At 37.3% G+C, this 18,849-nt stretch overlaps 1 protein-coding gene across 3 annotated transcripts in view; it reads left to right on the plus strand.

Moving 5' to 3' along the window:
- Nucleotides 1–18,849, plus strand: part of LOC150074890 (uncharacterized) — a 618,385-nt gene that overhangs the window by 17,193 nt on the left and 582,343 nt on the right. The gene's annotated exons all lie outside the window — the stretch shown is intronic.

The following is an 18,849-nucleotide window of genomic DNA, read 5'->3' on the forward strand; positions in this document are numbered from 1 at the left end:
GAAATTTCTGCACACATTTGCATTTATTAATTTTTGCGTCCTAAGGTGTGTTCCCGCTTTCTGAATACCGCACATTAATTATAAATGATGGTATGTGTAGCATGTAATATACAGTAGTCTGTGTATAGGCCTAATTTATTTCTGCATTGTTCCCGTATGCATCTATTATAAAATCTACACCTATTTGTATGTCTGAACGCTGTTACTCTTCAGGGGCATGTACCAGCTATTAAATTGAATAAATAAATAGTGAGGAGAGGGGGCGTAAACTAGATTTAGAATTGTTGAGAAAATTGCTGTGGAATTTTAACTCCTCGCAAGAAGAAACTTGTTGCTGTTAAGGGCTAATCTTGGCAGGCCCACTGTTTTCAAAACTATCGTAGTATTTCCCAGCATCCAATTAAGGATGCTCTCCTATATTTATTAACCGAAACTATAAAACGAAATATACTTTAGGAGAGCTAAACTACATTTCGGTGATCAATGTCCGCGTTGCTACCAGAACAACTTTTGAAGAGCCCTCGAAATTTCGGACCACCCGTGCACCTCCAAAGGCAATCCGAGCTGGCGCGTTCTGATTGCGATGGTAACGTTTAAAAGGATAACTACGGTTGATTAAAGTTCAATGCGAAAACTAGCGTAGACTGTGTTCCAATGGTTAGGAGATGTTTCCAGCGAATTGTTTGCAGAATCTTTCCCCTTCTTCCCCAAGGCGTTCATATAAATACACGTTAACTGACACAAACTGAATCGCGCTGTATCATAATTCGCACGGTGTAGCTAAATGAAGCTGTGTAAACATAGGGCCACTTTATTAACCGCGTTATTGCACATGATGGCTGCAAAGGGTGGAAATCGATAAGTCGTTCTCTGATATTATCGTCGCCTGATAAGACTTTTCTCGAGATTAAATTGTACACACCGCGTCCGGATTTTGAATACGAATAGATGAGTCGCGCTCAGCACAAATAATGTTACCCGGAGAAAAGGACTGGAATACGGTATTATCTTTGGCTTTCATAAAGCAGGGCGCAATTGGCAGCGCCACCATGAAGGGAGGATGAAACAGGCGTGAACACCAAGATTAGAGACGTGATTAATATGAACACGCTGGGCGAAGAAGTGGCACGTTAAACTGGTTTAAATTTATTTCGGGCAATGCTCGTCACTCGCTGAACTCGGCAGATCATTGTTTTTATTTTTACCTCTTTAAATTAGCTTCGAGTTTTGAGTTTTCTTTTTATGAGATAAATTGACGGGTAAAAACGAAGTTGTTTTATTTAGATGGCTCATACAGGAAGTCACCGAATCCTTCTAAACAGTAAACGGGGTTGGTTTGCTTGCAGAACCCATAGCTGTTCTTTACGTAGTCATAAAACTATCAGAATTTTTATAATTCTCTCCATTAACCTTTCCGTCCCAGTTTATTGCAATTTCTTAAGTTCTGGTAGGTCACTATCAAGAGAAAGAAAGAGGGATGAAGGGGGATGAAGGGGGATACTACTCGAGTATTGTTATATGAATATCTCTTAAGACTAATTTTAAAAAAATGAAGCCATGCTAGTAAAAAATAAATCAATCAAAAGTTTTAAAAATTCTGTTTATACTGCGGGATAACCACACGGTCAGAGGAGTTCACAAGATATGGAAAATACAAGAAACAGCACCATATGAACTCAAGGCACGTGTACATATACATTTTAGCGCTGACTACCCGGCTACAGCGGTCCTGTTGTTCGTGGTTGAATGAAAAACGGCGAAGAGCACTTTCAAGAAATTGTCCAATTGCAATGATTCTCAAATGGCGGAGGGGGACGCAAAGAAGTTCAAGTCTAATGTCAACAGGTATCTTTTGTCTTCTGAGCCTTCAACCCGAGTACTACGGATTTAATACTTTTCGTGCTTTGGATTTAAACACAAAAATAGCAGATTTGTGATTTTCAAATTTAAACGAGATAGGGACCGATGAAAATATAATGATTCCACTTTAATGATTTTTTTTTTGAGTTTTTTCCCCCGCTGTTCTTCACTTGGACAAAAATCAAACATTTAAATGATAACAAAAGATGTAATGCGTAAATTCAAATATTGATAACTTGTTCAGACGTTTGAGCTTGCACAACATACTTCGATAAATTCCAAATGGCGTGTTGGACTTTCAGCAGGCCCCACCGATACGTTAATGTTGACCAGATGTTGCATTATCAGTTGAGAACTGGCAAATCATAACTTAAAGCCGTAATGACAACCAATAATGTACATTAATAGCCCTCTAAGTGGCTGAAAATTTTTAAATTTTATTAACAAGATTTGATACGGCTGAAAATGAAAACCATCTGGAACAGATGGTCAATTTAGCGATTCCACGAGACTTTGTATGTGGAGGAGAAACGGTTGTTATTTCCCGTGCTCTTTTAAGCTCATAAACTGACATTAGAATCATTAACATTAACTTTTCTTCCAAAATATGATCGGAGGTTGATTTAATTTTGACCATTCTGAGAAATGGAAAAAAAGAAAGTAAATGAAGTAGCAAAACGTGGCAGCAAATACACAAAGCAGCCCCTCCTCACCGCTCAGGAGAAAAAAAAAAGAGTAAACAGAAAGAGGTGGGATATATAAAACGCTCATGAGGATACACCTTCATCGTCATAACTTACAGCTCGAACCCAGAAATGAGGTCGGGCGAGGCACGCAAGGATTTTTTTTGTCCCCCTCCCCTACCATTCGGAAAGGTAGTAGGCGTGAAGAAAAGTTCCCAGAGGAACAAGGAATGGGGCGAGTTGGGGGGGGTGGGGAATGAGTCGCTAGCTAATGAAGGGTAATAATGGGGGCTTCAAACGGTAGAAGAGTACGGGTTGGGGGAAGTTAGAGAGAGAGAGAGAGAGAGAGAGAGAGCGAGCAGGTTTTTCATCGTGCAAGAAAGACCTGTATAAACATGGAGTTAAGGAATCGGAATTTGTTTCTGAAGGAAAGAGGAGTGGGACATATTCGAATATTTGGCGTTAGAAACGGATGCGATTTAAAAACGTTAAATTCCTTGATGTAGTCACGTGAGTGTTGTTGAGATTTCTTTTCATGCTTTTTTGGAATTACCAACGGATTACGGCTATGGAAATCTTGCCCCCCCCTCCCTCTAGGAAAGAGGGACACGGTTTCTGTAGTATTACACTTATCGTACTTGAATAAAGATTTTTGGTGCTTTATCTCGAACTGTTAACCACGAATAGTTTAGTTTTTAGACTAACTAATTTATAAGTTATGAAAGGGCAAAAATGTCTTTGTTATGAAATGACAAAAAAACTCTTATGAAGAAATTCGCCAGGTTGCTGCAACAGGTACAGGTATACTGAAGAGAAGGTAAAAATGTATGAAACGGCTCTTTGCATGGTGTTCCTTATATTACGTATAAATACAGTAACTATATATATTTGGTAATATATAAACAGTAGTTGCAAATACGTAACTATATACATATTTGTAGTGCACAGTAATTCGTAGTGAAAACATCGCATTATGGGAGTCAGTGCCACACTGGAAGTCACTGGTCTTTTCTTGTGCGTTTGTTTTTGTTTAGATTATCCGTCAATAAATATGACTATTTTTCGCGGTTCATTTATTAAATTAAAAGTTTTGTTCTGTTCAGGATGTCGGATATGTAAGGAAACTAACCTCCATCATCAAAATGATATTCACGTGTAGTTATACCGCTCATTGTTCTTATTAACAAATAATGCGCAGATATTAATAATGGGAAATTAGGTTAATCGGGCCCTCGCGGTAGCACAGTTGATATTATCACTGTCCTTCCTACACTTACTACAAAAGAACTCAGTTCAAATCCTGTCAGTGACGAGGAATTTTTATAGACATTTAGGCATTTTTTTACAACGTGGCTGAGTTACTCGGTCTCAGGCGAGGATTGTATGGTTTTTTTAAATCCCAGAAACTAAACTCAGTTTTTCATCCAGCAAACAGGCAAATCTGCCACAAAATACTCGCCATTTACATTATTATATACGGCGCAATATGCTCTAAATCTCCCGATGCGCCTAAAACCCTATTACAATCAGCGTGGTATAATAAATTCATTACCATCGAGGTCAAAGGGTTAATTAAATTTGATAAAGAGATCAGACAGCAGATTAAATTCTGGGGACACATTTTTGTCTTATGTTGTCATGTTACTGTGTCATGTACGTTAAAATTCAACTTTTCATTAGGAGGCATATGGACATTTGTTATTGAACAAAAAAAAGGAAAACAGATTACTGCTTTTGCATACATTGTAAAGTTCATTTTGAATAAGCGTCGTTAGGTTTATAAAAGAACTCACAGTCTTTCATTATGTGAAAATCTAGTTCACGTTTAAATCAACGAGAAGATGTTGTCCTTGCAAGGACGCGCATTGGGCATACTCCGCTCATCCATCTTCATGAGTTGACGTTTAAGGATCCTCCACACTGTCCCCGTGACTGTCCCCTTTGTAATAATTTAAATTTCGATACGATTTTGAAAAATTGTTGTTTATGTTATATGAAATACATCGGTGTATATCGATTTGGTTATAGTTGTATCGAGAATTATTGCATTTCAGGGTTCTTCAAGTACAGGATTATCTAATTAAAATGCAATCCAGTTTGCAATACAACAAGACATTTTTTACAAATTATTACAGATGAACAGAGAATTTAAGCAAACCTATCGAATGAGTTGGAGGTATCCGCCTTGATACATCCTCTCTTTCTTTAGTATGCGATGTAACTTTAGGAGAATATGTTCCTTAGAGGGGTGAATGCAGTTCTGAGTGTTTTGTTTTAGTCTTTAGGGTACATGAAAAATTATTGGAATGCAATGCAGTGTTCCAAAATAAACACACATCCTTCTTCTTCGGGATAAAAACTATTTTGCGCACTGCACTAACAAATAGTGCATTTCTCGTACACTGCTGTCACAACGAAACTGCAAATATATCCGACGACATCGTGTGTTCTGTTGCCATAGTTACCACGGCACACAATGACCAGTGGGTTGAGCGAGAATGATCTCGTGCGAATAGTATTTGCTCTTCTTTACGCGAAACACTTCAATCGGGCAGTTTGTTTGCAAAGTTACTGAAGGTACAGATATTCCGTTCTATAAATAAAACTTATTTTTTCTCTCACCTTCTTATAAATGACTGAAATCGCTTATTTCAGAAAGCAGCTCTCTTTCTCCCTCTTCGCCAAGTAGATTTATAGTGATGCTAAATGGAAACGATGGTCTGAAAGCGTTTGAAATTAAAACGAGCAGTGATGCATAACTTGAAGTGAAGAAGAACTCTTTCCCCATAATTAAATAGAAATTTTTAATCAACCGCGCTAGTGAAACCCCCTTTTCGTTGTACGCATGCGCGCAGACAAGGCGAGACTTGCACCGACCTCGATTCAATCCCAGTACTTCTGCTAATAAAGATTGTTTTCCAGAGTTATATTGTATTCGACCGTTGAAAGGAAGGGCCAGGAAGAGGCCCTTCTGCTAGGGTGCAATGTAGCATTTTTATTAGGGTTTATTAAAGAGAAACTTTTCTCAGATTCTGAAACGAAGGCTGCTCTAGTGGCTAACCGCGTGGTCTTGATATTGCTACTTATAAAACAGATGTAAGATACTAGCTAAATTTCTAAATAAGGATCGGTGTCTTTTATAGATAACGTTATCGATGACATTATCTAGAAAAGATAATGTTGTCGATGACATTATCTTGAAATTATTGTAACTGTGTGTACATTTGCTTCTGGTGATAGTTGACACTCGAGTGTTTTCATCGGATACGTCATCTGTATCCGATAAACGCAGATATGAAGATTGAGGACATTCTTATATACTTATTTCGTTATTCAAAGATCTAAAACTCAGTCCAGGGATTTTTCTTTTTTTATTCGCCTTTCCATTTCTATAAGATGTAAACAGATGGATGGAAGACTTTAAATGTCAGCATTATTTTGGTATCACGAACGTCTGTCTCTATGCTGGGTTCGCATTTTGAAACCTTCCAGAAAAAGAAACAAAAAAAAAAAGCCTGATTTTTTTTTTTTTTTTTTTGTAACAAAAAAAATCATAGACTTCCTTTTCTTGAGACTTTTTCAATCGGCATCCGCTCACCATTCGGAAGCTTATCATAAGGTTTCCACGTTTTAAAAGAAGCCCTCTTTCCCCCACTCCTCGCAAACCCGTTTGGCTCGTGCACCTCACCCCGCCGGTGATATTGCCAGCATTTCGAATTCGTGATGTTGTTGATAGTTGCTGACTGAAAATATCTTTGTCGCGTTCTCCGCGCTAATCCCATAAGAAGCGGACAAGTGAAAAAAGCAGCCCGACTGCTTTATCGCAATTTCAATGCACTTTTTAGCGTGGCGTTCACTTTACTCCGAAACCTAGGATTTCGGCGTCGTTAGTGCCTCCTGTCAGCCATAAAAACAAAAAGTCTAAGAGGTTTATTCAAGTTTACAGTTATGATACTGAAGGCGCCTGTTATGCCTTTTATCAGGCCACGCTGGGCGACCTCCTCATCTCTGTACTGTATTGGAAACCTTTCTTGTCTGGGTAATTGTTGACAAAGTGCCTGTAATCGAGGTGGCTGACAGCAAGGAGCACTGCTGTGGATCAATACTCCATTCCGTGCTCCTCCGGGAACTATGCCCGAGCTCTCACGTTCGCGCTGAATAACCATAAAATACAGTCCTTGAGAGAGCCACCGCACACTACTCTCCTGTAATGTGCTGGCGAAACTCCGAACTGACGGCTTTAGAAAGATGTGGCCTTTCTATTGCCTATTTTCCTGCGTTAGAGGGCAGTCCTTCACACTGCTGACGACCCACCACAAATACGGACGCTTCCTCCGGAAAGAAAAAGATTGGACACATTAAACATGTGCTCTGAGGTAGCAACATGTGTTCACTAGCAAAACGGAACCGTTTTTTTTTTTTCTTCTTCTTCTTTCGAAGGGGGGAAGAGCGAGGGGGAGTCAGACATGGGATGCCCAACCCGACAATATCGACTGTGACAGATGACAGCCATTACAGAGGTTAGATATGACCAGGTTGAGTCGCCGCCTGATCTCACCTAACACGCTACTGCAAACAGCTACATCTGCGTACTGGAAAATGCTTGTTTTCTTTCCTCCTTCGTTTTGCTCGCTTGTCACCAGACATCAGGGCTGACAATCTTTTCGTCCGAGTGAATGAACTCTGGTGGTTTTAGGAAAACAGGAATTTTAGAAAACATTCGCTGGAAAAGGACTCGCGAAATGCTGATGCTGTTTGTCGTTTTATACGTGTTATAATCCCAAACTAATAAAAAGATTATCGCCATTGCCCAATTTTAAAACATATTTGCATCAAGATCTACGTATTCCCCCTTCTTTGAATCATTTATGTACAAATTATTTTCGTTAATACTTAGTGTCGTGTAGTTAGGCTTAAAATTTGAACTTTCTACGCATTCATTAATCACATGGATCCTGTCTCGTGATATTCAACAGCAGTGTATACATATGTTGGGTAGATGCGATCTAAAAACGCGAGTTAACTGCAGCTTAGCGTGATATTTCCAAATTTTGCCTCGTACCTCATCATGTTTCACGAGGTGCACAAGCACCAAGAATAAAAAAAAAAAGGTCTCGAGTAATCACTGAGCGAAAGTGAAGTATACCAATTTTCTCGTCAACAATTTTTTCCCTTTTTTGTAAACCATTCTTGCTTCATTTCCTTTAAATTTTGTTAAACAAAATAAATAAGGCGAACACCAAAAATAATGACATCGATGTTACGCCATTATTTTTTCGCAAACATATTGGATAGTGGGCATAGTACGCGGGCGAAGAGTTCATTTGCACATTTATAAAAAGGAGGAAACAGTTCTCGAATATTATTATTGGTATAAAAATGATGCGGAATATTCGCTGTAATTAGGTTAAGGAAAAGAAAATTATCCTTTAATAACAGATCAGCAAGTAATTATTTTAGTTCTTTTTTTTATAAATCTCTCAGATTTTTTTCCCAAAAGTATTTTCTTTTTTCTGTTTTAACAAGATCACTTTATAATAAAAAGATTTGTCTCATCAATGACGAGAATGTTTACTAGTTAAACACAATATTAAAATTAAAATAATAATAAATTAAGCGTTTCAACTCATTATCAAAATATAAAAATAAGACAGTTGAAGCTATCTTGCAGCGTTGTTTATTGAAGAAAACAAAAGTTTAATTTCGTCCCAAACTAAATGCAAATTTTCTGCCCTAGTATCATTAGATACTAGGGCATAATATGTATATTAATATAATATGTATTAAATTAAAATTAAAATTTAAAAGTGTTCCCAAATAACAGCAGTTTTAATCTTATTAAATAAATTAATTATGGAACCGTTTTCTATCAGTTGGAAACAAATCCACAGAATACGCGTGTGCACGAGCATGTATATTAGTAAATCTCGAAATGGATTATGCCTAACTTGGTGTTTTTGAAATTAATATTTATTGCCTCATATAGTCAATTGTTTTTGTGAAATGGTAATCATAAATACTTTTGGTTTCTTTGTTTAATGTGTTTTCTTTAATTAATACTTAAAACAGATTTTTCACTTTAATAATCTCTCTTTAATTTCTTTAATAGGTTCATTTAATAATTGACAGAGTCAAATGACAAATGACGTGACTCAAATAACAAAAGATTGAAAACCGCTCTGCTAGCTGGTTTATATGGAAAAAAATTAATATTTGCCCCTAGTGGCCAACTTCTTTTCGTATTTTTTAATGGCTTTTTCTTTCTTTTTTTTTTTTTTTTTTTTTTGTACTGCAGCTCTATAATTGTTTCCAGTGTTTGTAACTGGAGATTAGTCTGTACCAGTCTGCGAGATGAAATCGTTAAGATTTCATCGCAGAGTGGTACACACCCTATTGCGGCCCACAACCCTTCTCTGTCCCCTCCCCCTCTACCACTATGAAAAAGCTTTGCTTGCACGTGCCTATGTGTATCAGTATTTGTAGTTGACATTTTCTTTAGATACTATTTGTAGTATTTGTAGTTGACATTTTCTTTAGATACTATTTGTAGTATTTGTAGTTGACATTTTCTTTAGATACTATTTGTAGTTGACATTTTCTTTAGATACTATTTGTAGTATCAGTAGTTGACAATATTCTTTAAGCTGCGATAACATTTATCAGTTGAACAACCAAACAGTAACATTTATATCTGTATATCAACAGTTAAGCCTTTTCTTTTTTGTTTTTGAAAACACTCTTGTTCTCATGATATTTATTCACCATTTGAAGTCTGTCATCATCAAGAAGGTGAAAAATTACAGATTACATACTTAGTGTCGTGTAGTTAGGTTTAAAATTTGAACTTTCTAAGCATTCATTGATCACATGGATCCTGTCTCGTGATATCCAACAGCAGTGTATACATATGTTGGGTAGATGCGATCTAAAAACGGGTTAACTGCAGCTTAGCGTGATATTTCCAAATTATTAATTAAATTGGAAATATCACGCTAAGCTGCAGGAATTGGAATGATGTGCACTTAATAGTAAAAAATATAATCAAAAAGAAAATAAACCGTTGCCAGTTGCCAACCGTAATAACATATTTTCTTTATTTTAAAATATTTCTAATTAACAAATTGAGGATTAGAGGCTTCTTAATCATTCCTATTCAGCTAAATTCGCAAAAAACTCCAAAAATAATACAAAAAAAAAAAAAAAAAAAAAAAGACGAAGAACAAGTTTAGAGCAGGCATTAAGCCAAGAGATTCAGCCACGATAATATTCATTTCCAGCAATTGTAAAGTTCCAGCAGTCTTCAGTTCAGGGCTCGAAATTTTACGAATCGAAACTGTCGTTCATAAAATATCTTATTAATAATAATCGCGCATGTACATGCCAATATCGATGCGTATGGCGAATTTAAATGAGATGGGTGCATTTTGGTCCATTTTGAGTCCTGGTACCTTGGAATAATGTGCTTTAACTTCCTGAAACAGCGTGTTTGCAAATATCAGTCAAACTCATGCTATGATATCATGTCACATATGCATGATTCGTCTGTATTCATAGCAACGTTCTAGTGAAGTAACAATTTTTATTGCTCTGAAGTTAAATCAGCATTGCGCACATTGAAGGAGATTAAATGGAGCAGTAAAAATGCAGTTGTTTTTTGTAGAATTGGATAAAGGGAGCATGGGTAAATTGAGCCAAAGCAGTTCGACCAGAGAATTAACCCTATTTTCGCCCACTTGGAAACGGCTGTCAACAGAAAGTTTTTCACTAAAATCTAATTCGAGTCACTTGCTTCTGCCTGTTCTAAGAACTGTAAATGGGTTGTATGTGCCCTTATAAATTTACCAATAACAGAGTTTGAATATTTATACCCATTTGTCAGATTTAAATTTTTGAATTCCTCGATACCTTGTCTGACATAAATGGAATTTAAAGCCCACATTTATATTTCAACGTCCATGAGATGAAGAGTGATTTTTAGTAATCAGTGTTAGTTCTTTTGAGTAGTAAATTCTAACGTAATATTAAGTTTATTGTGAAGTTATTTAAATAACGACAAATACGTTCACCGCATTTCTGTTTAGGAAGCAAACATTAACCCACATAATGTCTATTTTTCAAATATAGACGAAAAAAAAATGATAAAAGAATCTGGTACAAAACCGAAAGGTACTAGTCATATAAATGCCATCAGCAATTGTTTAAAAAAATTATTAGAAAAATATGAAAATACTATTACCTTATTATCTTTATTATTAATAAGAATAAATGGTTCAGCTGTTTTTACAGTTCCATTTCAGAAAAAACTTTGGGCCTCCTTGATTTTTAGAAGTGGGAAAAGTAGATCTGCAAATATTATATATTTCGGAGATGTTCAACTCGCACTTGTTAAATCTGAAGAAAGTTCATTACGTATAAATTCTTTTATAATGAGTTTTGATCTCTCCGTTGTTTAGAACTGAATTGAATTGTCAAAATTTGACAAATACAATATTAGCTGAATTTGACCGAAGGTTAACGGTAGCTCAGCGCAATAGAGCGATTGCGTTGGTCGATTGGCTCAATTTGGGTACTCCAGGTTAAAGCGAAGTTGCTCAGAAAACTCCTGGAATGTTAATCCATTTTAGTGTTCCTCAACCTCCTGCTTCTGACGACCTCTTTGTGAGCGAAGGAAACTGTTCACCGACCTACCCTCTTGCCGGTCATTACAAGCTGAGCTTCCTTAATTTATTACCGTACGTTGCGACCCCTAGGATATCCTTTGGGTCCCCCTGGGTGCCGTGAACCACTGTATTAATAAAACTATGTGTGTTCGTGCGCGCGCTCTCTGGCTGATTGTAACGCTCGTGATTCGCTTGTAACTGAACCAGATGGACAATTTTCACTAAATTTGAGGGCAAAGCGGTAAATGTGTAGGAATTTAAGACAAAATTATCAGTGAACACAGTGAATAGTCTCACAGTTACGAACCATAACCGGTAGAATGGAGACCGGAACAAGAAATATTTCAGTCGGATTTCAATTCGGTTTTCAATTAAAAAAAAAAAAAAAAATATATATATATATATATATATTATATTTTATTTTTTATTTTTTATTATTTCTTTTTATTTTATTTATTTTTTTTTTGAAGGCGGGGAGGATGATAATGTTATATTGTATAAAGAGAAAGCAGAATTCATAATTTTTTTAAAAATTACTTACAATGTTCACTGGTGTTTAAAAGTTGTTTATTATTAATTTTTCTCCGTATGAGTTTTTTCCACCCCATGACGGTTACCAGCACCAAGTGCATGAGGCGGTTGGTTGTGTCGGGTTACTGTTGGTCCAAGAGCACTCTGACTGTCCTATTGGTGTTCAGGATCACGGTTTTTTGGAGTTCCAAAAGTTGAGTAAAATTTTATATAAATTTGAGATGTGGTGTAATTTCTAATCTAACTCGTCTAGTTGAGTTTTTAATTTTAATTACAATGCAAAATAGACATTTGGAAGATCTGGAACGGTGGATGTTTGTTGGTAAGCGATAGCAAGACAGCCCCAAGCTCAGGTAGCTGGAGCTTTAAACATGTCAATGTTAATTTCAAGGTAAAAGGAGGGGGAGATCTTCATTGTAATAGCACAAAGGTATACGAAGGTACCATTACTTTACAAAACAGCACCAAGCCAGGGATTAATAATTACAAGAACTAAAACAAATTCAGAATTAAAATTACGCAACCCTAACAGCGATATAAATAAATAAATAGATAAATCTTTATTGTACAAAAGAATAAATACAACAACCGTTCACTTACGGAGGTGACTGCTAAGTAAGTGAATGTTCTTCCGAACTCCAAACAACCAGAGCAAACAATTGCAAAGAAACTGTCAGGAGGATGACCCATGGTTTGTGTTCCCTCCCACACAAGCGATGTCCGACCTCGTGCAGTCAATACGGCCTCTGAAACAACGACAATGGGTCATTGTTCTTATCTAGGGAGAAAGTGCAATGCGCACATCTCTCTAACGGGAAATTGTAGTTTCGTCCGATTCAGCGATTTGAATAAATTATAGTTTTGTCCAGCCTTTGTCCGGTACATTCTTCCTTCTGATGGAGGATTTAGCATTATCAGAGGCATATGATGCAAGAAAGCAAGTTTATACATCATCAGCAAAAAAAGAAAACTTCCCATTTCACCCACCCATTCGCTCTAAAATTTTGTCCACTTCTTCCTTGAATTTATTAAAGCTATCAACGTCCACAAAGACAGATGGAAAGTTTGTTCCAGCAATCAACCACTCACTGGCTAAAGGGAAATTTCTGCACTTCTATTCTACAACTGTCTTTCCTCAGTTTGAGTTTATGCCCCCCTCAGGTTTGTAATCTGAGCGAGAGGAAAAATCCCATCAGCATTGAGCCTGCTCAAACCATTCAAGGCCTTATATATCTCAATCAGATCACCTAGCAGGTGCCTAGTCCCCCAGATGCCGCAATTTGCAGAACTTAAGCCTTTCTTCGTAAGAGTACTTTATTCCCCTCACCAGTCTTGTTGCCCTTCTCTATACTCGTTCTAACAACTCTACACCCTTCCTAAAATGAGGCCTTCAGACCTGTATTTAATTCCTTTATAGTACTTAGTACCGTGCATGGATTGAAGGAGAAGTATGGGGGGGGGGGATGCCGGAAACTTTGCTCTAGAGACTAAACATGGGTTTCACCACTTCAAGCCTCCAATAAGCAAAGTGGTGGCATTTCACCGGTTGATGAAAGTCATCTACCACCTTAAAGTTCAAAAGAAAGGTGGGATGTATTGGGTTAGCTGATCGCGTACTGTATGTTCAGTTCATTACTTTAGTTTATTATACAGCATATATAGGCACACGCATATATGCACGATGGACACAATGAAGATGGGTATTTATTATTTATTTATTATTATTATTATTTTATTTATTTATTATTTTTTTTTTTTTTTTGGCTGGTGGTATAAGCTCTGCTTCTTTGCATCATGTTCTCAGTATTAATATTAATACATATACATAAAAAAGTATCTATAGTTAGTTCATTATTTTCATAAATTGAAAAAAAAAAAAAAAAAAAATTCAATGCAGTTCCTCTCCCAAAGTTTAAATCGGATTCTTTTTTTTTTCCTTTGTTTTTAATACCCTGAAAGCGTACATGGCTGTTTCCCTTTTGAAATAAGCGAAGTCAGATCGATCCAGTTAGTTGATGTTTAATACTACTTAGTTAATTAAGAATACCTTATAATTATATATAGTTACATGTTTTTTTGTTTTTTCCAGAAAGATGTGATAATCTAGTCATTAATTAAAATGCTCATTTATGGCATTTAGAGCGTCCTTTAAAATACTGGCATATTGAGTTTGACCACTTCGTTAGCTAAATACGAAACGTGAGCATGAACACCGAGAGAATAAGGAAGCTCAGTTATCTCATTTGTCATCACTCACACAGTACACGACATGTCTCGTGTTCGTGATGCATTAGCTAGTCCAGTGCTCGTGTGAAGAATGTTAGTGCGATGCTGTGTGACACTTAACAGACAAAACTATAAAGCGGCCAAAAACCCAATTAATAGCTGGAAATTTTGTCAGAGCGCTGTTAATGACCATTTCACGAACTGATGCGCATTACTTAAGCAAAGTCCTCAAAAAGAACATCTGAAACAAGGACTGTTATTGTACCGGATCGAAATCCGTGAAGATATTCGTGTATATATTAGCAGCGAAGGGAAAAAAAAAGCTAAATTTCCAACACATTGAAGCAAAACACCGTAAAAAGATTTTTTTTTTAAATATAAAATAAATTTTCACACTGCTAGCGAGTTTTATTTTATTTTCATTCTTTATACAGCTTATGGTTTGCATAAGCTAATATAAAGAATCAAAAGTAATTTAATTTAATGAGACTTATACATTTTGTCTCTGCGATCAAGGTTTTAAAGGAAAATGTGCAATTGCAGAACAAATAATACTGCTCAACAAAAAAATTCTTTGAATTTGTTTCCTTTTTTAAAATAGGCAAACTTTACTAATTTTGGGTCGAGAAAAACGAGTATGACTTCAGAATTTTTTTATTAGCTCTAGTTTTTGAGAGAGTACTTTCGCTGTTGTCTAAGAATATAATAATTTCAGTAGTAGTCGGAGTGAAAAGTAATATTAAAACAATCTCATATTTACATTTCCTTGATACAACATAAATCACAGTTGTTTTTAATTAAACGTAAAAAAAACTAGAACACAAGAAAATTGCACAGGAACCCAAAGTACCTTCTCAAAATGTGGCCTATTCACGACAGCGCCTTCTTTTCGTTTGTCACTTGTATTCCACTTCCGGGCATCTCTTGTTACTGTCCAGCAGTAGTCAGCAAGCATAGAAGCGTTCCACCTACCCCGATATCTTCTTTCCATTGTTGAAATGTCTTGATGGAATCGCTCACCGTGCTCGTCGCTCACTGCACCACAGTTGTCAAGGGAAGAAGTCCAGATGAGAGTCGAGAAAGTGGATTTTCAGTGACACGTTGCCTCCTAATTGATGATAAGAAGGTTGTTCACAGTCTCAACATAGTTTCCAACTCTTCGGTTTCTCAGGAAGTCACGCACAACACTTTTAAAGGCTTCCCAAGCTGCGTTCTCATTACCCTGGAGGACTCGCTCAAATTTTTCATCCTTTAAAAGTTCACAAATTTGCGGACCAAGAAAGATTCCTTCCTTAACCTTAGCATCACTCAACAGTGGAAATTGTTCTCTCAGGTACTTGAAAGCTTCTCCATCCTGGTTCATCCCCCTTAACAAAGTTCTTCATGAGTCCCAGTTTGATGTGTAAAGGGGGCAGAAGAATTTTGCTTCGATCAACCACAGAGGATTGTGCTGGACATTTTTTCCCTGGGCCGTAGATTTTCCCTTAGAGGCCAGACTTTTCTCTTGTAGTGTGAGGACCTAACTCGACTGTCCTACTCACACAGGAAACAGCAGTACTTCGAGTATCCCAATTGCATGCCCAGCAGTATTGCAGTCACCTTCAGGTCTCCACAGATCTGCCATTGGTGGTCTTTGTACTTCTGGCAAAATCAGGATCCTGTGATTCAACATCACAGGATCCTGATTTTGTGCCAGAACCTGAGTCGCCGAGTGAGTCACACAGAATCACTCAAGGTGAACTAAGTGATCTAATTCGAGATCTAGATCTATCGAAAGATAAAGCAGAGCATCTGGGATCAAGCCTCCAACAGTGGAATCTTCTGCAACCAAATATGTCAAGGTGTCAGTGAGCAGGCAGAATGCTTTGACTCCATATTTTAAAAGTGAAAACAACCTTGTTGCCTGCTGTAATGTCAATGGTTTGATGACAGCTTTGAATGTGAAGCATAACCCACAGGACTGGAGGCTATTCATAGACACATAAAGGCTGTTTTGCTCCACAATGGCAACGCTTTTCCTTCAATTACTCTAGGCCATGCTGTCCACATGTTGTGAGAATGAAGGGGGTCGAGCCTAAAATCGGCAAGGCAATTAAAATATCTAGGCATTATGTTTGACGGATTTTTGACTTTCAACTCACGTGTTACTTATCTATCAGAAAAGGTGAGGAAATTTATTAGGATGATTACTCGAATCACTAGAGTTGGCTGGGGAATAAAAGGTAAGGCACTGAACTTGCTGTACGAATGTGTATTTATCCCCATGGTAATATATGGTGCACCAATTTGGTTTGAGCGTGTAAGTGGAAAAATATTTACTAGAAAGCTCAGTTCCATTCAAAGAGTAATGCTCCTTAGGATGTGCATGGCATTCAGAACTATGTCGACCCCAGCTTTGCAAGTTGTGACTGGAAAATTGCCTATTGATCTGCATTTGTTGTATTGTGCATTGGCTTAGTTCATCCGTCGTGGTATTCCCTGTTCTTTTGAATATAGATGTGGACATCTTGGCAGAGCCCAGGAAGGAAAGGACAAGAATCTGGGATGCTTTGGTAAATGGCTGGCAAGAGCGTTGGAGCGTTTGTGATAAAGGGCAGATTACACAAATTTTTTTTTATCCAGATTTAAGAAATGCAGCTTCGATAAAATTCAAATAGTTTGCCCCAAACTTACAAGCTATGTTCTTATTAACTGATCATGGTTCGATTAATGCAAAGTTGCATGATTTAGGAATTACTGAAAGATTTAGTTGCCATTGTGGCGAAAGAGAACCATGGGAACATATTATGTACAACTGTGAGGAGCACAGCGATCTACGAATTGAATTGGTATCTCGGGTTAGTAATCTCAATCCTTCTGGCAGAAGGCTGCGAGACAATTCTAGTTGATAAACAGGAGAACTTCTTGGCTTTCCAAGCCTTTGCAACTGCAATATTTCATAGGCGGAAGATTCTTCTACATCTGGAAGCTTTGGATTTGTAATGCCGTATGGTGTATGCCGAATTACCTAGAGTTCTGTGAAATCGTGGAGGCTTGAGTCTGCTATATCCACTGCAACTCCAGCTCCTTGTGCTCAATTACCTAAAGTTCTGTGAAATCGTGGAGGCTTGAGTCTGCTGTATCCACTGCAACTCCAGCTCCTTGTGCTGGCATTTCTGTTCTCGGCAGCTCCTTGTGCTGGAATTTCTGATCTTGGCAGCTCCTGGCGCTGGCATTTCTGTTCTCAGCAGCTCCTGGCTTTCCAACAACAGACTGTGAACAGATGCAGCTCTTTCCAATGAAGTTTGGACTTTGTCTGAAATTTAATTATATGTATATTTATTTTTTATGTAATTTGATTGTTTTCAATTTGTTCATATCAATCTTTTTTGGTCATGGCAGGTTTGTCCCCTCCCTGTACTTGGGCAAACAGGAGAGGGAGTATATAAGAGTACTGCTAAATTATGTGTAACTGACAGCGAGGTTGCCATTGGTTGGCTGGGACCATCATTCCTCACACTGACCCCATCTTCATCAGACTCCAAAGTGTACTCTTCTGGAGGGTGAGGTACAGGCAGACTATCCTCATGTGCCACTGGTCAGATAGCTCACGGGATGTTGGGGTATTCCACAGTCCACTTTTTTTTTCTTTTTCTTTTTTTTTTTTTTTTTTGACATGCCATGCTGAAGAGGAAGCACCATGCAGAAATAACAGTCATTTACATGCTTTGAAGGCTCCCTCCAAATCATTAGGATGGCAAAAGGCAGTGAACGTCAAAAATAAGATAATAATCTTATTTTGTTTTCAAAACCATGTGTTGCAGCAAATATGAGGTGCTCAGGGTTTGTTTTCATCTCCTACCTTACAGCCAAAATAATGGCAGTCTTCACAAGCGGAGTCAATTGTCGTTTCTGAGTGGAAAATGTCACATCACCACACATTTACGTGGCATCCTTTGTTTTTTACGTAATTTTTGTCCGTAAACCTGAAAGAAAAAAAAGAAATGAACATCACTCATAACATCACTTGCAAGGTAAATGATATACAAAAATACAAATACAGAAATACAAAAAAAAAAAAACCGAAAAAAAACAACATGGCGTATCTGTTCCTGTTTCAGTGTTACCAGCCTGTCTATGCTTTACACTCCAAAGTTCTCTAGTATCCACCAATATTCCCCTAAATCATAAGAGGCGCTATATAGTGGAACCGAGAGCTAACTAAGAGTTTTAAATGTTATATTCGTTTTATTCCTGCTGAAATTAAGAATTGACTATTTTCAAGCCAGAAACAATTTTGGTGTTTACCAGTGTTGATATGCTAGTGGTGAACAGACTGATTTTTCAATGTTTCGAAGCTAATGGGAAAAATTGTATTCATAGTGCGAAAAATGTGCACACGGATTTATTTCCAAAATAAATCAAAGAAAATGTAGATATTTTTGTTTGTTTATTTCTTTGGATTTGCACTAAAAATATTCTCCGCAGAAAACTTAAGTAAGATAGCAATAAATTACTTGGACCACAATAAGAATCAACGTATATCAGTTTTATTATTGTTATTATTTTACGTTTTTGACAAAATGCGGAAGTTTCACTCTTTGAATCTCGCAAAATATCCTATTTTCACGTTTCGTATCCTCCTTCCCACACGTTTTGAAGCTTGCAGATGTGGCCAAGGTGGTACAACATCTTGGATCCGCTACTTCAACTGATCAGCGTTGCTTACCTTTGTTAGCACCACTGCCTTGAACAAAGCCCGCGAATATCACATCTGGTGATCGAGGAAATAGAATCGGGCCACCACAGCCAATTCACTGGTTCGGAAACTGGGCACCTAAGGCATTATGGGTACCTCCAATAGAGCGGCCGTCTTTCGTTTTGTTGGAAATAAGAAACAGGTGGGTTAC

This window comes from Mastigoproctus giganteus, unplaced genomic scaffold (genome assembly GCF_048544385.1).
Source record: "Mastigoproctus giganteus isolate SK-2022 unplaced genomic scaffold, ASM4854438v1 scaffold_16, whole genome shotgun sequence".
In the NCBI taxonomy this organism is placed as follows: Eukaryota; Metazoa; Arthropoda; class Arachnida; order Uropygi; family Thelyphonidae; genus Mastigoproctus; species Mastigoproctus giganteus.